This window comes from Pristiophorus japonicus, chromosome 4 (assembly GCF_044704955.1).
Source record: "Pristiophorus japonicus isolate sPriJap1 chromosome 4, sPriJap1.hap1, whole genome shotgun sequence".
Classification (NCBI taxonomy): Eukaryota; Metazoa; Chordata; class Chondrichthyes; family Pristiophoridae; genus Pristiophorus; species Pristiophorus japonicus.
In genome coordinates this window covers 84,639,984-84,663,235 of record NC_091980.1, presented here as the reverse complement: position 1 = coordinate 84,663,235, position 23,252 = coordinate 84,639,984, and positions in this window count along the sequence as shown.

Here is a 23,252-nt window from a genome sequence, read left to right as displayed (position 1 = left end):
GCAAGGCTCAGTGCTTGGGCCTCAGCTATTCACAATCTATATCAATGATTTGGATGAGGGGACCAAATGTAATATATCCAAATTTGCTGATGATACAAAGCTAGGTGGGAATGTAAGTTGTGAGGAGGATGCAAAGAGGCTTCAAGGGGAGATCGACTGGCTAAGTGAGTGGGCAAGAACATGGCAAATGGCATATAATGTAGAGAAATGTGAAGTAATCCACTTTGGTAGGAAAAATAGAAAAGCAGAGTACTTTTTGAATCATGAGAGATTGGGCTGTGGATGCTCAGTCATTGGGTATATTCAAGACAAAGATCAATAGATTTTGAATATTAAAGGGAATGAAGGTATATGGGGATAGTGCAGGAAAGTGGGAGTTGAGGTAGAAGATCAGCCATGATCCTATTGAATGGCGGAGTAGGCTCGAAGGGCCGAATGACCTACTCCTGCTCCTATTTCTTACGTTTCTTATGTTGTGTCAACAATGTGGCTCAGTTGGTAGTATCCTTGCCTTTGAGTCAGAAGGTTGTGGGTTGAAGTCCCACTCCAGAGACCTGAGCACAAAAATCTAGGCTGACACTCCAGTGTAGTGCTGAGGGAGTGATGCACTGTTGGAGGTGCCACCTTTCAAATGAGATGTTAAACCAAGGCCCTATCTGCCCGCCCAGGTGAACATAAAAGATCCCAAGACACTATTTCGAAGAAGAGCAGTGGAGTTATCCTCAGTGTCCTGGCCAATATTTATCCCTCAATCAATATCACTAAAACAGATTATCTGGTCATTATCACATTGCTGTTTGTGGGAGCTTGCTGTGTGCAAATTGGCTGTCGCATTTCATAGAAACATAGAAACATAGAAAATAGGTGCAGGAGTAGGCCATTTGGCCCTTCTAGCCTGTACCGCCATTCAATGAGTTCATGGCTGAACATGCAACTTCAGTACCCCATTCCTGCTTTCTCACCATTCCCCTTGATTCCCCTAGTAGTAAGGACTTCATCTAACTCCTTTTTGAATATATTTAGTGAATTGGCCTCAACAACTTTCTGTGGTAGAGAATTCCACAGGTTCACCACTCTCTGGGTGAAGAAACTCCTCCTCATCTCGGTCCTAAATGGCTTCCCCCTTATCCTTAGACTGTGTCCCCTGGTTCTGGACTTCCCCAACATTGGGAACATTCTTCCTGCATCTAACCTGTCTAACCCCGTCAGAATTTTAAACGTTTCTATGAGGTCCCCTCTCATTCTTCTGAACTCCAGTGAATACAAGCCCAGTTGATCCAGTCTTTCTTGATAGGTCAGTCCCGCCATCCCGGGAATCAGTCTGGTGAACCTTCGCTGCACTCCCTCAATAGCAAGAATGTCCTTCCTCAGGTTAGGAGACCAAAACTGTACACAATACTCCAGGTGTGGCCTCACCAAGGCCCTGTACAATTGTAGCAACACCTCCCTGCCCCTGTACTCAAATCCCCTCGCTATGAAGGCCAACATGCCATTTGCTTTCTTAACCGCCTGCTGTATCTGCATGCCAACCTTCAATGACTGATGTACCATGACACCCAGGTCTCTTTGCACCTCCCCTTTTCCTAATCTGTCACCATTCAGATAATAGTCTGTCTCTCTGTTTTTACCACCAAAGTGGATAACCTCACATTTATCCACATTATACTTCATCTGCCATGCATTTGTCCACTCACCTAACCTATCCAAGTCACTCTGCAGCCTCATAACATCCTCCTCGCAGCTCACACTGCCACCCAACTTAGTGTCATCCGCAAATTTGGAGATACTACATTTAATCCCCTTGTCTAAATCATTAATGTACAATGTAAACAGCTGGGGCCCCAGCACAGAAACTTGTGGTACCCCACTAGTCACTGCCTGCCATTCTGAAAAGTACCCATTTACTCCTACTCTTTGCTTCCTGTCTGCCAACCAGTTCTCAATCCATGTCAGCACACTACCCCCAATCCCATGTGCTTTAACTTTGCACATTAATCTCTTGTGTGGGTCATTCGGCCCTTCCTACATTATAACTGTGGAGTACTTCAAAAAGTACTCAAAAATTGGCTGTAAAGAGCTTTGGGATGTCCGGTGATCGTGAGAGGCGCTATATAAATGTAAGTCTTTCTTTCTTCTTCTATCTGCTGAGGACAGCACTGCTCACTCACAGTGCTGAGCTCACCACCTCTTCCAGCCAGTTCTTTTCTGATTTGAGGATTGTCAATCTTCCATGTTGTTAATAAGTGCACTGAATGCTTCAAGTTGGAAAAACGTACAAAATGGCAATTGTCTATAATAGTCCATTGAAATTGAAATTAAATGTATTTTTCCAGTAGGGGTCATTACTCATTGATCAGGAGTGGGAACTAATCTTTATTCCCCTTCCTAATCCAGTGGTGCTGAAGTCAATTCATCATCATAGGCAATCCCTCGAAATTGAGGAAGACTTGCTTCCACTCCAAAAGTGAGTTCTCAGGTGACTGTACAGTCCAATACGGGAATTACAGTCTCTGTCACAGGTAGGACAGACAGTCATTGGAGGAAAGGGTGGAGTCTGGTTGGCCGCACGCTCCTTCCGCTGCCTGCGCTTGTTTTCTGCATGTTCTCGGCAACGAGACTCGAGGTGCTCAGCGCCCTCCCGGATGTCTTCGTAGGTCTTCGGCCAGGGACTCCCAGGTGTCAGTGGGGATGTTGCACTTTATCAAGGAGGCTTCGAGGGTGTCCTTGAAACGTTTCCTCTGCCCACCTGGAGCTCGCTTGCTGTGTAGGAGTTCCGAGTAGAGCACTTGCTTTGGGAGCTTTGTGTCGGACAAGCCCAGCAGAGCTGATCGAGTGTGGTCAGTGCTTCGATGCGGGGATGTTGACTTGATCGAGAACACGAACGTTGGTGCGTCTGTCCTCCCAGGGGATTTGCAAGATTTTGCAACCAATTTTATTGCAGTCAATTACAACACACAACACCCCTATTACTATCCTGGCTGAACTCAGCTAACTGAGCAGAGGCCCGAGAATTGACCCTGGGAGCTTCCCACTCTGCACAGCTCAGTTATTCACTGGATAAATGCTTCAAAGCCCATGAAACTGCTTTGGCTCCTAAAAGCAGAAGTGGTGAATCTTGCTTCTCTTCAGGTCTTGCACACCTCCTAGCAGTTGACTTAAAAGGAAGTCAGTTGCCTACCCACTACCTGCTGGCACTGAGGAGCAGGGACGGCAAGGACAAGCGGAAAATATAAATGTTAGTTTAAAAAAGTTTGCATTTACTTGTATCACTTGCTTGGAACATTCTTGAGGTAGATCAAATATAAAACTTAATTTAGAGTTTATAGAACTCCCAGGTATTTTTCCAGGGTAAAAAAGAACAAGGAGTTTGTCCCCATTAAATTAAAGGACACATGGTTTTCATGAAGCCACTGTTTGAGCTCAGATAATCTATGTCATAATATTAATGGGATGTCTGAAAAGAAATATGCTTGAGATAAAGTAGCTGTGTCAGCAGCATGCGTAAACACTCTTCCTTGGTTGCAAGCTTCAGGCAAATCATTATGAGCTGAGTAAATAAAAGTAGACTCAAAATAGATCCTTGTTGGATATCTGCCAATATGCATCAAAGTGTAGCCATAGATTCATCAAAAACTATTCTTTCAAACTGCCAAAGTGGTAAGGTTTATCCAATAATATGCTGTAAGTCTAGAGCTATAGTAAGTAATCTATGACCAATGCTATTAAATGTCTAATGTGGCTAAAAAATAAATATCACCTTACGACCGCTATTAAAAGAAGAATAAATGTGTTCAGTGAATTCAATAAAATATTCAAGTGCCGAGTATTTTAATCTTAAGTAAGATTGATGTTGACCAATAGGAATGGCTGTATTTAATTCGAAAATCTTTGCTGATATTGCCTTTAAGAACGTAGGAAACTTAGAAACACAGAAATATAAATAGTTTATTAATTGTTATAGTATTTAAGGGAATGAGAAATTCCATTCAGCATAATTAGGATTGCTTGTTGTATAGATCCATGTTATGAAGTATAATGTGGATAAATGTGAGGTTATCCACTTTGGTGGTAAAAACAGAGAGACAGACTATTATCTGAATGGTGACAGATTAGGAAAAGGGGAGGTGCAGCGAGACCTGGGCGTCATGGTACATCAGTCATTGAAGGTTGGCATGCAGGTACAGCAGGCGGTTAAGAAAGCAAATGGCATGTTGGCCTTCATAGCGAGGGGATTTGAGTACAGGGGCAGGGAGGTGTTGCTACAATTGTACAGGGCCGTGGTGAGGCCACACCTGGAGTATTGTGTACAGTTTTGGTCTCCTAACCTGAGGAAGGACATTCTTGCTATTGAGGGAGTGCAGCGAAGGTTCACCAGACTGATTCCCGGGATGGCGGGACTGACATATCAAGAAAGACTGGATCAACTGGGCTTGTATTCACTGGAGTTCAGAAGAATGAGAGGGGACCTCATAGAAACGTTTAAAATTCTGACGGGGTTAGACAGGTTAGATGCAGGAAGAATGTTCCCAATGTTGGGGAAGTCCAGAACCAGGGGACACAGTCTAAGGATAAGGGGGAAGCCATTTAGGACCGAGATGAGGAGGAATTTCTTCACCCAGAGAGTGGTGAACCTGTGGAATTCTCTACCACAGAAAGTTGTTGAGGCCAATTCACTAAATATATTCAAAAAGGAGTTAGATGAAGTCCTTACTACTAGGGGAATCAAGGGGTATGGTGAGAAAGCAGGAATGGGGTACTGAAGTTGCATGTTCAGCCATGAACTCATTGAATGGCGGTGCAGGCTAGAAGGGCCGAATGGCCTACTCCTGCACCTATTTTCTATGTTTCTATGTTTCTATGTTCACAACCTGTAGAAATAATTATCATCTCATTGTTGCATGGACATTAAGCCCAAATCCTACTTCTCAGTCCTAAATCAGAAATCTACCTGTTTCATTTTGAGGCCCTATCACAGTCCATCTTCATTGCAATTGGATAATTGAAACTGGCATATTTTAAAATGATTCACATAGCCTTATGACATAGCACTGAATAGAAAGACACAGTTCGGTGCATTAAGGTAACCACAGGTTTATGACTATGATTTCTCACACACCAAGTGCTGAATTTTTCTCCGCTATCCCACCTGAAATTCAATAGGAAAGCAGCAGAAAAGGTGGGCAAATCATATGGCAAGGCATACCAATGCATTCCCACCTTGACTTCAATATCCACTGCTCACCGCCCATCCTTTCCTTGCCCATGAAGCAAATATGGGCAGGGAGGCAGGGCCTAACAAACCACTGGGTTTTCCTTCTTATTGACGCTATGTCCGCCAATCCCAGGGATTGCCAAGAGAATGGCGGTGGTCCTTAATGTAATGGTATTAAACCCCCTTAGTCACTGGAAGAAGGGAAAGAGCCCAGTAGTAGGCTCCTCTCTCTCCATTTAGAATCCAACCACTAAATGTTTTAGCTCTTGGAATCTTCTCCTTCTTGGTGGTGAGGATTCTGCCAGGCCCTGCATACCTGATGAGCCCCGACAAAAGAAAATAGGTTGGCGTTATGGTGGGATCAAAGTACCAGGCAGAAGTTGCCCCACTGTTACGCTGCCAACAAGATGAAAATACAGGGCTATGTTTTCAATCTTAGCAGGGCTGCCAAAGTGTGACACTAAGGCTGTACACTAACCCTAAGGTTTTACTGTCTCAGGCATATCCTAGTAGTTGACTCAGAGCAACAATGGCAGAGGTTTGCCAGGAAGTTACTTGTCTGCCCACTAAGAAAATGAAGGGTGCTAGTGGTGTGGAGGAGAATCAGATGGAAATGAGAAATTTAAATAATATTTAATAGCACTAGCATGCACACTGGCACTGCAAATTTCAATAGTTTTGAATCTAAAAGTTAAATGATCTTGAAGCCAGAATGGAAAACTTATTAGAACTGTGCTTCTTTTGCTGTGTAAGAGACGACTCTATGGAGGCAAGGTTCACACAGCATCCATAGTGCACATATAAGAACTCTTGAAATTGGCATAGTTCCAAGGTTGGAAACCCTCCAGGATTGTCCAGGAGACTCAGTGAAAGAAAGATTAATCCCCTGGACACTGTTCTGAGCTACCCAAGAGATCATGTGATGAAACCTCCAGGAATACGCCTAACCACACCTCGCATTTGGGTAAGATTGCAATCTTGAGGTCAGAGGCCAAAAGATCTCACACCTAAGCCACTTGACATGAGAGTGTTTGCAATCCTTCCTTTAGCTGGGCCCGAATCAATTATTGTGAGCTAAACATCCAAAATAGTTGTGAGTGTTACCATTTTATTTTTATTCAACTTATTTCTATCAATGGTTTCATAGCAGTTCCCGTAAGTGGATCTTGTTCCCTGCAATCCAAAGACTGGCGGAGCTATTTTGGTGAAAGGGTAAAAACAGGCACAAAATGGGTCCTATGCTAATAAGACATGCCTGTTTGAAATTCTGTTTTTAGCACACAATTTGGGGGCTAATTGATGATTGCCATGATTTAAACTTGCCTGAGGGTGCTAAAACAGACACTTGCAGTTTTGGCACTCAAGCGCTGATTGGAAGCAATTTTCATGGAGAGGGCGTTAGTTCAAGCATTATCCACCAAAATGCTGCGCAGCCTCTTTAATGAGCACTAGCAGGCAACTTACATGGCAATAAGCCCCTTAACGATCCTCTAGGCGTGCTTCAAATTATTTACCAACATGGCGCCTTACGCTAAATGCAGCCTAAATCGGCGTTGCAGTTCAAAACCCCACTTTGGCCACCTCAGAGGCTCTTTAGTGTCTAAAGGAGCCAGGGAAAATCGTCAGCTATACCTTTTCAGTAATCTCACAATAAACCCACCTCCATTGCCATTGACTCCAATCCCCTCCCCAGCCACCTTCTCAGGCAGAGCAAAAGAAAGAAAGACTTGGATTTATATAGCGCCTTTCACGACCACCGGATGTCTCAAAGTGCCTTACAGCCAATGAAGTACTTTTAGCGTGTAGTCACTGTTGTAATATGGGAAATGAGGCAGCCAATTTGCACACAGCAAACTCCCACAAACAGTATTGTGATAATGACCAGATAATCTGTTTTTGTTATGTTGTTTGAGGGATAAAGGCACCAGATTTCCCCATGAGTTGCTCCGTTTTTTTTGGAGCAACTAGATTTTTTTGGAGTAAGTTAAATATCTCAATTCTCCACATTAAAGTTGCTCCAGTGTAATTGAGTTAGTTAGGTTTTTTTTAAGTTCAGGTTTTTTTTTTCCAAAAGGTGGTATTACCAACCATTTACCCCTGTTTTGGCCATTTATGTAAGTTTCGACAGTTAAAAGTTACTCCAAACTAACTCAGGGAAGAGTAAGTATCCACTTTTGTACGTTCTGAAAAACCCTGCGGTGAGTTAAGAGTTCAGCGCAGGTAGCCAGAGACAGGGGGTGGGAAGCATTGAAAACTAAAGCACTAAAGCCTTAAACACATCACTTTAACCAATAAAGAACCATATAAACCATAACATTTAATAAATAACAGAAAATAGAAAATAAATCAAATAATAATTAGTAAAGAGTCTTACCTTCCCGACTGGAGCATGCACCGGCAATGCCCTTCGGCCAGGGCTAGGTGCCGGAGCCTCGCAGCCAGCAGCAGTGTAGCCGTTCTCCCATGGTCCAGTACAGATTCCAGTCGTGTTGAGGATACCTTCTACTCTTGTTTAATCTTTTTGAATGTTTGGGTTTCCCTCCATCCACTATTTATCATATCTGGATTGCTGTGGCTTTGTGTCTTTCAGTTCCCACTTCCCTTGGAGTGCTAAAGCCAGCAAGAGGGGTGGTAGCAATACAAGGGAACCTTCCCCCTTAAAGGAAAGGGTCATTGAGGCAGGCTCTGCATGAAATTGATGCCCCTCATCGTCGACGACAGCCACGATCCGCGATGATCAGCTCCAAGCACTCTAGCACAGTGCAGGGCTGCCCCACCCCACCCTGCCCTCGCCAGATCAAAACTCTTCTTCTTACCCCGCCCAAACTCCCCCTCCCCTTCCACCAAAAACTCTTCCCCCCATCAACCTGTCTCTTGTAGCCCTCAGCGCGGGAAGGCAGCGGCCGGCCTGTGCGGCAGGCCACTCAGCCTGGGATAGGGGTGGCGAGCATCAGCCCATCCCACACAGCCTGCATCTCACACACTCAGATTCTGGAGGCTAGGAGCTACTGCGCATGCGCGCACACCCTAGCTCGCATGTGCAGAGGTCCTGGCACTATTTTCAGCGCCGGGACCTGGCACCGCCCCCGAATCCAGTTGCCATGCCAAGCCACCATGGAGAAGAGGCTGGGGAGTGGCCAAAGTCGGGCTGAAGATTTTTGGTGCCCTTGGAGTTCTACAAAAGCGCCGCACCTCTGGTGAGTGCACCAGAAATCTGTACTGGCCAAATTTGGGCCCAAACAGAGTAAACTGCTTGAACTGCCCCAAAGTCTCTTCTTTAAACAACTATGAATGAGAAAAGCTATGGAGAAAAACTATGTCGAAAATGTGCCTGCTTTTAAATATTACTAATAACAAAGGTAAGCATAGAATACATCACAGGAGAAACTAGTTTGAAGAACATTATACTGATTTACTTCAACACAACTTTATATGTAAAACATAAAACAAACATAAAGTCAGCTGAAAGATTTTAAGCTGACAATAGACTGAAATTCTGCTGAAAGCTATGCAGTATAGCTAGCACACATTTTTAAACTTTAAATAACATTCTGCACTATGCAAGCCATTCAGATTTCTTTTCATGAAGCAGTTGCATGCAAGAAAATACAGTGGAACTTTTGTCATTACAAATATGGAGATCAGTTAACAGCCATTATTAAACCAACATGCAAGGTGAGCCACATCATCGGCCTTTTATGCACAGCATACATTTTAAATGACTGGTGCAGTAGAGATGTGTTTCATATCAGTATTCATAAAGATGACCTATAGCGTTGGTTCCACCATTTTCTCTAGTTCTATATGATTCATTTCCTGTGAAGGACTGCACATACATACAAACCAATGTAAGCCTTGGCATTTTGTGCAACCCAATGCTAAATTTCAAATTCGACATCCAATTCAACACCAAGACTGCTTAATTCCACCTCTGTAACAATTTCTGCCTCTGTCACTATCTCTGCTGCTGAAACATGCTTTTGCCACCTCTAGCCCCAATATTCCAATGCCCACTTTAACTAGCCATTCTAAGACCACTATGAGTAAATTTGTCAGTTATTGCCAAATTATAGATCATCTTATGCAGTGTGTCCCGGCCAACTGAAAATTGGGTTGAGGCTGTCCAATCTAATGGGCACCTCATTTACAATTGAGTCCCATTTTGTATTTTCTCAATATTTTCCTTGCACTATTGCAAGATAGAGTGCAAGTTATCAAAAGTGCAGAAAGTCCAGGTACTGGTAATGGAACCAGGAATTGAAGTATTGGCATTACAATTTCAATTCGGCCCATCATCCCTTTTGTCTCTCTGCTCTCTCCTGCCTTCCAACCTATCACAGACCTTCCCTTTTGTTCTTTCTTCCCCTCCCCCTTTCAGTGCTTGTTAAGAATCTGTTCTTTCCGAACACTCTCCACTTCTGACCAAGGGTCGTCGACCTGAAAAATTAACTCTGCTTTCTCTCCACAGATGCTGCCTGACCTGTTGAGATTTCCAGCATTTTCTGTTTTTATTCCAGATTCCAGCATCCGTTGAATTGAAGTATTGATATGGGTTTTCTAATACGCCATGACATTTATGGAAGCATTTCAGTTACAGCAGTACCAACAGCAACTATCACAATTATTAGACTGAAACATGAACTGACATTTGTTCAAGTTAAGACAGAATGCATAAAACAACTACAAAAGGACAGTTAATCCTGTTAGGCCAGACTGTAGGAACTTCCAGCAGTGCAGCATTATCCACATCTGAGTCCCCAGATTGTCCATGGATGCTGGGCGGGCTCTGTGTTGGGGAGGGACAGTTGAACATGAGTTTTTTTGTCAGTGGATGGAATCATGCTGTGCGATATTAGTAACAAAAGCATTAACATTTTTTATTCTAACAAAGCATAAACCAGTGCATTTTAAATGGATAAACATCTTTGTTAAAATAACAGACAGAGGAATTTCATATAAATATGTTAAAATGTTCATTCTTAGTATGGCACAGTACTATTTCAACCCCCAAGAAATTATTAGTTTCATGCATTTGCAATATGTTTATAACTGTAAAGGAGAATGTTTAACTACAAATAATAGATTTTTTCCACCAATATCTATGCTAGGGAACATTCTCTTTATTTGACAGTAGCAGTGCGGAATGAAAAATGGTAAAAGGCACAGATTGTCAATCTTCCCAAAACAGACACTAAAAAATACAGAAAACGATTGCTTATATATGATACATATTTTAGATTATGTAATATTTTCTGTACTTGAGCATTGCAGAAATAATTACTTGGACATCATGTTCCTAGTTACATTATAAAGATGTCACCTTTATTATTACAGGTAAGGAAGAACATACATGAGTATGATAACCAAGTAAAAGAGATTGTGCAAAACACACTTCCTATCAGCTGATAGTATTATAACCTTATCTGGTCTATAATAGTTTTCTATAAAGATTTCCATAAAATCTATAAATGATGCAAAGCTGCCTGACAAAACATAATCAGAAAAGCTTGGAAGTGAGAATAGTAACAAACAGAAAAAAGAAAGACTTGCATTTATGTAGCGCCTTTCACAACCACCAGACATCTCAAAGCGCTTTTCAGCCAATTAAGTACTTTTGGAGCGTAGTTTCTGTTATGATGTGGGAACGACATGAATATTATAGTATAAAAACACAAGGAAAATCAAAAACTGTAACATATTCAAGAATATAATTTTAAACTATTACAGAGGATTACAATTTTTACAGTATTACCTGAAGGTCTTGAGTGTGTTAAGAGCCTTGTGGTGCATTCCAGGTTATGCATTAGTCTGTACTCTATACTAAACAGAAAAAAGAGATAAAAGCAAAATACTGCAGATGCTGGAAATCTGAAATAAAAGCAGAAAATGCTGGAAATACTCAGCAGGTCAGGCAGCATCTGTGGAGAGAGAAACAGAGTTAATGTTTCAGGTCTGTGACCTTTCAGCAGAACTGGAAGAAGTTAGAGATTTAACAATTTTTAAGCAAGTACAGAGGCAAGGAAAGAAAGATGGGTGGGGTTGGGGAGAAATTACAAAAGGGAAAGCCTGTGACAGGATGGAAGGCAAGACTCAGTAAATGACAAAATGGATGATGGTCTTGAAGTCAGATTGCTTTGAAAATGACACATCAAAATAGTTCTTATGATGCAGATTAAATCTAGCGCTTACTAGTTATGATAGAAAGTAGATGATGCAATCAAGAAGAGTCAGCATGGTCTTATGAAAGGGAAATCATATTTAACAAATTTGCTGAAGTTCTTTGACGATATAACGAGTAGGGTGGATAAAGGGGAACCAGTAGATGTTGTGTATTTGGATTTCCAGAAAGCATTCGATAAGGTGCCACATAAAAGGTTACTGCACAAGATAAGAGCTCACGGGGTTGAGGGTAATATATTAGTTTGGATAGAGGATTGGCTAACTAACAGAAAACTGCGAATAGGTGTTATGTATGTTAACTGGGTTTTACCTGCCAACGGAGGGCGCGACTGTCGGAGTCCTAATGGTCACTGGCAGACACGTGCAAGCCATGTATATAATGTTGGCTGCCATGTTGAATCCTCACTTTGAGAATAAATAAACTGGAGTAAGGTCATGCCTGAACTAGCTCACCATACTTAGCCTCGTGGAGTTATTCGATACTTAACAACTGCCGACAAGTTAAAAATACGAACTTTCACATAACTATGTCTGTTGGAATTTTGGAGAGATTTGTGGAAGGGGAAGACTGGGAGGATTTCACTGATCGCCTCGACCAGTACTTCGTAGCCAACGGATTGGAAGGAACTGATAACGCAATTAAGCGCAGGGCGGTTCTCCTCACCGTTTGTGGGTCAAAAATTTATGGCTTTATCAAGATCTACTCTCACCGACTTGACCAATGGATAAGACTTACGATGAATTGTGTATGCTGGTTCGGAACCACTTTAAACTGAAGGAAACCATCATCATGGCGAGGTATTGTTTCTATACGCACAATCGCTCCAAGGGCCAGGACGTGGCAGAATTTGTCACAGACCTGAGATGTCTCGCTGGGCCGTGCAACTTCGGAGCTGCGTTGGAGGAAATGCTGCGGGATTTTTCCGTGCTTGGCATTGGCCACGAGGTCATCCTTCGAAAGCTGCTGGCTGCTGAATCTCTAGACCTGAGCAGGGCCATCACGATCGCCCAGGTATGCATGTCCATGGACGAAAACTCGAAACAGATATCTTCCCTGCATCGAAACTCACCGGCAAGTACTGTGCATAAAATAATATCGTCGGCAGGCAGAGCTGCACATGGCAGGACCTACTCGTCCGCGTTCGTACAACCGTAACTGTTCAAAGTCCGCCATCGGGGGTGAATCAAATATCGCTTTGTTAGTGTTGCAGGGGCTATCATCGGGCCCATCAATGCCGATTCAAGTATGCGTGTGCAAAGGCTGTGCAACAATGGGGCACCTTCAGCGAATGTGTCCGCAACAGAGCAAGCGTGCTGCGACACACCACGTGGCTGAGGTTGATCGATCCAGCATGGATCAAGCAGCAAAGGCAACTCAACCTGAGGTACAGGACGAAGAAGTGTATGGGGTACATTCTTTTACCAAAAGTCCTCCAATAATGCTGTAAGTTAAAATAAATGGGGTTCCAGTATCCATGGAATTGGACAGGGTGCGAATCAGTCAATAATGAGCTAGAGGGCTTTTGAAAAGCTGTGGGACACTAAGGCAAAAAGACCCAAACTGAGCCCAATCAATGCGAAGCTGCGTACCTACACCAAAGAGCTCATACCAATCATTGGCAGAGCAGTAGTAAAGGTATCGTACGATGGAGCTGTGCATGATTTATCGTTGTGGATCATTCCAGGCAATGGCCCAACGCTGATTGGCAGTAGTTGGCTTGAGAAAATTAAATGGAACTGGAACGATATTAAAGCTTTATCATCCGTGGATGACGCTTCGTGTGCTCAAGTGCTGAGCACGTTTCCCTCGTTGTTTGAACCAGGCATCTGCAACTTCATGGGAGCCAAGGTGCAGATCCACGTAGGCCTGGATGCAAGACCCATCCATCACAAGGCTCGGGCGGTTCCATACATGATGAGGGAGAAGATCGAGATCGAACTGGACAGACTTCAATGTGAAGGAATCATATCACCAGTCGAGTTCAGCGAATGGGCCAGTCCAATCGTCCCGGTGTTGAAAAGTGATGGCACGGTCAAGATCTGTGGCGATTACAAGGTAACGATCAACCGAGTCTTGATACAGGATCAGTACCCATTACCCAAGGCTGACGACCTGTTTGCAATGCAAGCGGGGTGGAAGCCATTCATAAAATTGGTCCTGACCTCCGCTTACATGATGCAGGAGCTGGTCAAATCTTTGAAAAAACTGACGTGCATCAACACGCACAAAGGACTGTTTATATACCACAGATGTCCTTTTGGAATTCACTCGGCAGCAGTCATATTTCAGAGAAACATGGAGAGTTTGCTGAAGTCCAAACTGAGAACTGTCGTGTTCCAAGATGACATCGTGATCACCGGTCGTGATGCCACCGAACACCTGCACAACCTGGAAGAGGTTCTACGTCGTCTGGACAGAGTGGGACTCACGCTAAAACCCTCCAAGTGCATTTTCATGGCACCAGAAGTCGAATTCCTGGGGAGAAAGATTTCAGCAGATGACATCAGGCCGACGGACTCGAAGACAGAGGCCATCAAAAATGCACCCAGACCCCAGAGTGTGACGGAGCTGCGATTGTTCCTGGGTCTTCTCAACTATTTCGGTAACTTTCTACCTTGTTTGAGCACATTACTAGAGACCTTGCACATGTTGCTGAGAAAGGGTAATTAATGACTGGGTTTGGGGAAAATCTCAAGACAGAGCCTTTGAGAAGGCCAGGAACCTGCTATGTTCCAATAAATTACGGGTACACTATGACCCATGTAAGCGGTTAGTGCTGGCCTACGACGTCTCATCATATGGGGTCGGTTGTGTGGTCCAGCAAGCCAATGTATCAGGCAAACTCCAACCAGTTGAATTCGCATCCAGAAGTCTGTCTAAGGCTGAAAGAGCCTATAGTATGGTAGAGAAAGAGGCTTTAGCATGCGTATATGGGATTAGGAAAATGCACCAATACTTGTTTGAGCTTCAGTTTGAACTTGAAACAGACCAAAAGCTGCTCATTTCATTGTTTTCTGAGAGAAAAGGTGCTATATATGTGGACATGTATTTACTCTCTACAGTCACCAGAGGGCTCATCCCCTGGAGTCCCAAGGGATCCCATAATCCCTTGCGAGCATAGGTATTTAAGGAGGCTTCACAGGTTGGAGAGGCACTCTGGAGACCTGCAATAAAAGACTACGGTCATACTTTACTTTGAGCTCACAGTGTTCAGTCTGACTCTTTCTCCATACACAACTGGCGACGAGATGCAGATAGCGAACCCAAAGATACAGAGAACAGTGGGCATCCTGGAGAAATTTTCGGAGGGAGATGATTGGGAAACCTTTGTGGAGCGACTCGACCAATACTTCATAGCCAACGAGCTAGATGGGGAAGAGAGCGCTGCCAAACGAAGGGCGATCCTCCTCACTGTCTGTGGGGCACCAACGTATGGCCTCATGAAGAATCTGCTCACTCCAGCGAAACCCATGGAGAAATCGTACGACGATTTCTGCACACTGGTCAGAGAGCATTTGAACCCGACGGAAAGCATTCTGATGGCGAGGTACCGGTTCTACACCTACAAAAGGTCTGAAGGCCAGGAAGTGGTGAGTTATGTCGCCGAGTTAAGACGCCTTGCAGGACATTGCGAATTTGAAGGACATTTGGAGCACATGCTCAGAGACTTTTTCGTACTTGGCATTGGCCACGACACCATATTTCTCAAACGTTTGACTATAGAGACCCCAACCTTGAGTAAGGCCATAGCGATAGCCCAGGCATTCATTGTCACCAGTGACAATACGAAGCAAATCTCTCAGCACACAAGTGCTGCTACAAATATTGTGAACAAAGTGATGTTGTTTATGAATCATAACGTACAGGGCAGGTCACACATACCTGCAACTGCACGTCCGCAGATGACTCAGAGTCCACCATCAAGGGTGATGAATGCAAGGTCATTAACACCTTGTTGGTGCTGCGGGGGTGATCATCGTTTCCATTCATGCTGATTCAAAGAGTACGTTTGCAAGGGCTGTGGAAAAATGGGACACATAAGAACATAAGAACATAAGAATTAGGAACAGGAGTAGGCCATCTAGCCTCTCGAGCCTGCTCCGCCATTCAACAAGATCATGGCTGATCTGGCCGTGGACTCAGCTCCACTTACCCGCCCGCTCCCCATAACCCTTAATTCCCTTATTGGTTAAAGATCTATCTATCTGTGATTTGAATACATTCAATGAGCTAGCCTCAACTGCTTACTTGGGCAGAGAATTCCACAGCTTCGCAACCCTCTGGGAGAAGAAATTCCTTCTCAACTCGGTTTTAAATTGGCTCCCCCGTGTTTTGAGGCTGTGCCCCTCCAATGAGTGTGCAGGCGAGTGTGCTAAGCCTGTTAAACCTGCAAACCACCATGTTGGAGAGGAGGACAGATCCACGGAGGATCACAACAAACCAGAGCCTCAGATAGAGGAGGCAGAGGTACATGGGGTGCACACATTCACCACGAATTGTCCCCCGATAATGCTGAATGTTGAACTAAATGGACTCCCGGTGTCAATAGAGCTGGACACAGGCACGAGCCAGTCCATCATGGGCAAAAAGACTTTCGAAAGGTTGTGGTGCAACAAGGCCTCAAGGCCAGTCTTAACTCCAGTTCGCATGAAACTAAGAACTTACACGAAAGAGCTGATTCCTGTAATCGGCAATGCTACCGTAAAGGTCTCCTATGATGGAGTGGTGCACAAGCTACCACTCTGGGTGGTACCGGGCGATGGTCCCACGCTGCTTGGCAGGAGCTGGCTGGGAAAGATACACTGGAACTGGGAAAAGGTCTAAGCATTATCATCCGCTGATGACACTTCGTGTGCCCAGGTCTTAAACAAATTTCCTTCACTATTCGAAACAGGCATCGGGAAATTACAAGGAGCATAAGTGCAGATCCAGCTAATTCCAGGGGCGCGACCCATCCATCACAAGGCGAGAGCAGTATCATAAATGATGAGAGAAAGGGTAGAGATCGAGCTAGACCGGCTGCAAAGAGAGGGCATCATTTCACCGATCGAGTTCAGCGAGTGGGCTAGTCCTATTGTCCCAGTCCTCAAGGGAGACGGCACCATCAGAATCTGTGGCGATTACAAAGTAACTATCAATCGTTTCTCCCTGCAGGACCAATACCCACTACCAAAGGCAGACGACATCTTTGCAATGCTGGCGGGAGGAAAGACGTTCACAAAGCTGGATCTGACTTCAGCCTACATGACGCAGCAATTGGAGGAATTATCGAAGACCCTCACCTGCATCAACACGCACAAGGGTCTTTTTGTTTATAACAGATGCCTGTTTGGAATCCGATCAGTGGTGGTGATATTCCAGAGAAACATGGAAAGTTTACTGAAGTCAGTCCCGCACCCCGTGGCCTTCCAGAACAACATCTTGGTCACAGGTTGGAACACAGTCGAGCACCTGCAGAACCTGGAGGAGGTTCTTAGTCAACTCAACCGCATGGGGCTCAGGTTAAAACGCTCGAAGTGCGTTTTCCTGGCGCCTGAAGTGGAGTTCTTCGGAAGGAGGATTGCGGTGGATGGCATCAGGCCCACCAATGTGAAGACGGAGGCAATCGAGAACGCAACGAGGCCACAGAATGTAATGGAGATGCGGTCATTTCTGGGATTCAACTACTTTGGTAACTTCTTACCGGGTCTCAGCACACTGTTAGAACCACTACAAGTCTTACTACGAAAAGGGAACGAATGGGTTTGGGGCAAAAGCCAAGAAAATGCCTTTGTAAAAGCAAGAAAATTGTTATGCTCAAACAAATTGCTTGTGTTGTATGATCCATGTAAGCATTTGGTACTAGCATGTGATGCGTCGTCATATGGCGTTGGGTGTGTATTGCAACAAGCTAATGATTTCGGGGAACTGCAACCGGTGGCTTATGCATCCAGGAGTCTCTCTAAGGCCGGGAGAGCCTACAGCATGATTGAAAAAGAAGCATTAGCGTGTGTCTATGGGGTAAAGAAAATGCATCAATACCTGTTTAGGCTAAAATTCGAATTGGAAACTCACCATAAGCCACTTATTTCCCTGTTTTCCAAGAGCAAAGGGATAAATACCAATGCATCGGTCTGCATCCAGAGATGGGCACTCACGTTGTCCGCATGCAACTACGCCATCCGCCACAGGCCAGGCACAGAAAACTGCGCAGATGCTCTCAGTGGGCTGCCATTGCCCACCACGGGGGTGGAAGTGGCACAGCCCGCAGATCTAGCCATGGTTATGGAAGCATTTGATAGTGAGCAATCACCCGTCACTGCCCGGTAGATCAAAACCTAGACAAGCCAGGACCCCTTATTATCTCTAGTCAAAAGCTGTGTGCTTCACGGGAGCTGGTCCAGTATCCCAGTAGAAATGCAGGAAGAGATAAAGCCGTTCCAGCGGCGCAAAGGTGAAATGTCTATACAGACAGATTGCCTTCTGTGGGGCAATCGAATAGTGGTCCTCAAGAAGGGCAAAGACACTTTCATCAATGACCTCCACAGTACCCACCCAGGCATTGTAATGATGAAAGTGATTGCCAGATCCCACGTATGGTGGCCCGGTATCGATGCGGTCTTAGAGTCCTGCGTTCACAGATGTAATACATGCTCGCAGTTAAGCAATGTACCCAGGGAGGCGCCGTTAAGTTTATGGTCTTGGCCCTCCAAACCATGGTCTCGGGTACACGTCGACTATGCAAGCCCGTTCTTGGGTAAAATGTTCCTTGTGGTTGTAGACGCGTACTCCAAGTGAATTGAATGTGAGATAATGTCGGCTAGCACGTCCACTGCCACTACTGAAAGCTGCGGGCCATGTTTGCCACACACGGCTTACCCGATGTCCTGGTGAGCGACAATGGGCCATGTTTTACCAGTGCCGAGTTCAAAGAATGACCCGTAACGGGATCAAACATGTCACATCTGCCCCGTTTAAACCAGTGTCCAATGGTCAGGCAGAGAGAGCAGTGCAAACCATCAAGCAAGGCTTGAAGAGGGTAACTGAAGGCTCACTGCAGACTCGCCTATCCCGAGTCCTGGTTAGCTCCGCACGAGACCACACTCACTCACTGGGATCCCACCTGCTGAACTCCTCATGAAAAGAGCACTTAAGACAAGGCTCTCATTAGTTCACTCTGATCTACATGAACAGGTAGAGAGCAGGCGGCTTCAACAAAGTGCATACCATGATAGCGCAAATGTGTCACACAAGATTGAAATCAATGATCCTGTATTTGTATTAAATTATGGGCAAGGTCTCAAGTGGCTTCCTGGCACTGTCCTGGCCAAAGAGGGGAGCAGGGTGTTTCGGGTCAAACTTTCAAATGGACTCATTCACCGGAAACACTTGGATCAAATCAAACTCAGATTCACGTACTATCCTGAGCAACCCACCTTGGGCCCTACCTTTTTTGATCCCCCAACATACACACCAGTGGCAACTGGCACCACGGTTGACCACGAAGCAGAACCCATCATCCACAGCAGTCCTGCAGGGCCCAACACACCAGGCAGCCCAACAAGGCCAGCTGCACAACAGCCCAGCGAGGTCCCAACAAATGATTCAACAACACCAGATTTCACACCGAGACGATCAACCAGGGCAGGAAGGGCCCCAGATCGACTCACATTGTAAATAGTTACACTATTGACTTTGGCGAGGGAGTGTTGTTATATATGTGGACTTGTATTTACTCTGTACAGCCATCAGAGGACTCATCATCTGGAGTCCCAAGGGATCCCACAATCCCTTGGGAGCACAGGTATTTAAGGAGGCTTCACAGGTTGGAGAGGCACTCTAGAGACCTGCAATAAAAGACTACGGTCACACTTTACTTTGAGCTCACAGTGTTCAGTCTGACTCTTTCTCCATACATAACAAAAGATATTAACACCAATGTCTCGTCCCGCATCGAAAGATGGGCACTGACATTATCCGCTTATGATTATGTCATCCGACACAGACCAGGCACTGAAAACTGTGCTGATGCGCTTAGCTGGCTACCATTGCCCACAACTGGGATGGAAATGCCGCAGCCCACAGACTTGCTGCTGGTCATGGATGCCTTCGAGAGCGAGAGGTCACCCGTCACGGCTCGCCAAATTAGGACCTGGACCAGCCAGGATCCTGTACTGTCAAGCATAAAAAGGTGCGTCCTAAATGGAAATTGGTCTGCCATTCCCAGGGAAATTAAGCCTTACAGCCAACGCATGATGAATTGTCTATTCAGTCTGATTGTCTGTTATGGGGTAATCGTGTTGGTATACCAAAAAAAGGCAGGGAAACATTTGTGCGAGATTTACACAGTACCCACCCAAGCATTGTCATGATGAAAGCCATTGCCAGGTCTCACGTTTGGTAGCCCGGCATTGACTCGGACTTAGAGTCATGCATGCATCAGTGCAACAGTTGCATGCAACTGAGTAACACACCTGTGGAGGCTCCGCTGAGTCTGTGATCATGGCCATCCAAACCGTGGTCAAGGATCCACATAGACTTTGCCGGCCCCTTTCTCGGCAAAATGTTTTTAGCGGTAGTGGACGCTTATTCCAAATGGATTGAATGCATAATCATGTCATCTAGCACTTCCCTAGCCATTATTGAAAGCCTCCGGGCCATGTTCGCCACCCATGGCCTGCCCAACATCCTTGTCAACGACAACGGACCGTGTTTCACCAGTTCGGAGTTCCACGAGTTTATGGCCTGAAATGGCATCAAGCATGTCAGGTCTGCCCCTTTCAAACCCGCGTCTAATGGTCAAGTAGAGCGGGCTGTCCAAACCATTAAGCAGAGCCTAAAACGGGTGATTCACGGCTCCCTACAGACCCGCTTGTCCCACATTCTGCTCAGTTACCGGACGAGACCCCACTCGCTCACCGTGACCCCTCCTGCCGAGCTGTTAATGAAGAGAGGCCTCAAAACCAGGCTCTCCCTTGTACACCCGGATCTCAATGATCATGTTGAAACCAGAAGGCAACGGCAGCAATGGTACCACGATCGCACGGCCGTATCACGTGACATTGCTGTTCATGACCCTGCGTTTGTCCTGAATTATGGTCATGGTCCAAAGTGGGTTGCTGCACAGTTTTGGCCAAGGAGGGGAACAGGGTGTTTGTAGTCAAACTGTTAAATGGCCAAACGTGCAAGAGGCACATCGATCAAACCAAACTGCGATTCACAGACAACCCAGAACAAATTGAAAATGACATCATCATCGACCAACCAACACACATCCAACCATCAGTTGACCCTTGTGTCATTCACGAAGACAAACCTACCATCCCCGACAGTCCTGTCAGACCGACTGCTCCGCAATGCAGCAATGGTCCTACTAACTCACCCAAGCTTGGGTTCGAACTGAGAAGATCAACCAGGGAGTGGAAGGCCCCGGACCATCTCAACTTGTAAATACAACCTGTACCAAGGACTTTGGAGGGGAATGACGTTACGTATGTTAACTGGGTTTTACCTGCCACTGGAAGGCGCGACTGTCGGAGTCCTAATGGTCACTGGCAGACACATGCAAGCCGTGTATATAAGGTTGGCAGCCATGTTGAATCCTCACTTTAGAATAAATAAACTGGAGTAAGATCATGCCTGAACTAGCTCACCGAATTTAGCCTTGTGGAGTTATTCGATACTTAACAGTGGGGATAAATGGGTTATTTTCAGGGTACCACAAGGATCAGTGCTGCGGCCTCAGTCAGTGCCAGAATGGGGGTGGACTGCTGAGAGGAGGCTGGTCTGTCCCTGATGGTAAGTATGAAGAACCTGAAAAAAAGGTAAGTGAACATTGTAAAACATTTTTTCAACAGCGACTTACCTGCATGAGGTCCCCTGAAGGTCTTCGGATAGTTTTTTTTATTTTTTATTGGTGATCTTGTTTTTCAGGTCTACGACCCTCAGTGGGCCTGACTCCATCCTTGGCGGCACTTGCGCGGCAAGCACCTCTGCTGCCGAGAATGAGACTGCCCGGCTGCTGCCGCCCAGATTGGTCCGTAAGTCCCTCATTTGCCGCTCGCCGCCCCTGGCGGGACCTCGGCCATGAATATCCCGCACAAAGTACCGTCCAGTACCTTGGCGGCTATCGGCAGCACTTTGAGCGGCACTTGGGCGGGTGGCGGCCTTGATGAAAATCGGCCCCCTAGTCTCATAGTTGCCCATTTAAAACGGAAATGAGGAGGAATTTCTTCTCTCAGAGTCTTTGGAATTCTCTACCCCAGAGAGCTGTGGAGGTCATTGAATATATTTAAGGTGGAGATAGATAGATTTTTGAACGATAAGGGAGTCAAGGGTTATGGGGAGAGGGCAGGGAAGTGGAGTTGAGGCCAAGATCAGATCAGCCATGATCTTATTGAATGGTGGAGCAGGCGCGAGGGGTCAGATGGTGTACTCCTGCTCTTATTTCTTATGTTCTTATGTTCTTATTGTTATGTATTTAATCCTTTGTAACCTGCATGATACCTGACCACCAGAGGGGCCACCTGTTGAAGTCCCAAGGGATCCCAGCATATCTTGGGAGCACAGTATATAAGCAGGCCACCCACCGAGGTACCTGCACTCTGGAATCTTATTAAAGGAGCTAAGGTCACACTTGCTCATTACACACAGTACTCAGTCTCACCCTTTATTATAAGTGTATCAATTGGCGACGAGGTAACGAACAACCGCACGAAAATGCAAAGAACAATCGGCATCCTGGAGAAGTTCACAGAAGGGGATGATTGGAAGGCCTTCATGGAGAGACTCGACCAATACTTCATGGCCCACGAGCTGGAAGGGGACGAGAATGCGACCAAACGGAGGGCGATCCTCCTAACTGTCTGTGGGGCAACAACCTATGGCCTCATGAAGAATCCCCTGGCCCCGGCAAAACCAACAGAGAAATCCTATGAAGAATTGTGTGTGCTGGTCCGGGAGCACCTAAATCTTAAGGAAAGCATTTTGATGGCGAGATATCGGTTCTACTCGTGCCAACGATTGGAGGGCCAGGAAATGGCGAGCTACTTCGCCGAACTAAGGTGCCTCACAGGACATTGTGAGTTTGAGGGATTGCTCAGAGACATTTTTGTACTGGGCATTGTACATGAGACAATCCTTCGCAAACTGTTGATGTAGAAACTCCGAATCTAAGTAAAACCATAACAATAGCCGAGGCATTTATGTCCACCAGCGACAATGCCAAGCAGATTTTGCAGACTAAAGAAGTTTCGGTCAGTACTGTGCATAAAGTAAAGTCGGTTTTGAGCAGAAATGAACAGGGCAGAACATACACGCCAGCTGCTGTGGCCCGACCTCAATTGACCCAGAGTCCGCCATCATCATGCGAGGCTGTTAACATACTGTTGGCGCTGCGGAGGTGATCATCGGCCCCATCAATGCTGCTTTAAGCACTATGTGTGCAATGGTTGCAGAACAATGTGACATCTCCAACGAATGTGCAGGCGAGCTGCAAACCCTGCAAACCACCACGTTGCAGACGAAGATTGATTTACAGTGGATCAGGCTGAATTGGAGACTCATACTGAGGATACTACACATGTTCACTGCGAAATGTCCACCAATAATGTTGAAAGTTGAACTGAACAGTATTCCAGTATCTATGGAACTGGACACTGGGGTAAGTCAGTCCATAATGAGTAAAAAGGCCTTCGACAGGCTGTGGGGCAAAAAGGCACACAGGCCCAAGTTCAGCCACGTTCACACCAAACTAAGGACTTACACAAAGGAATTAATCCCTGTAATTGGCAGTGCAGAAGTCAAAGTCTCCTATGACGGAGCAGCACATGAACTCCTGCTGTGGATCGTACCAGGGGATGACCCCACGTTGTTTGGCAG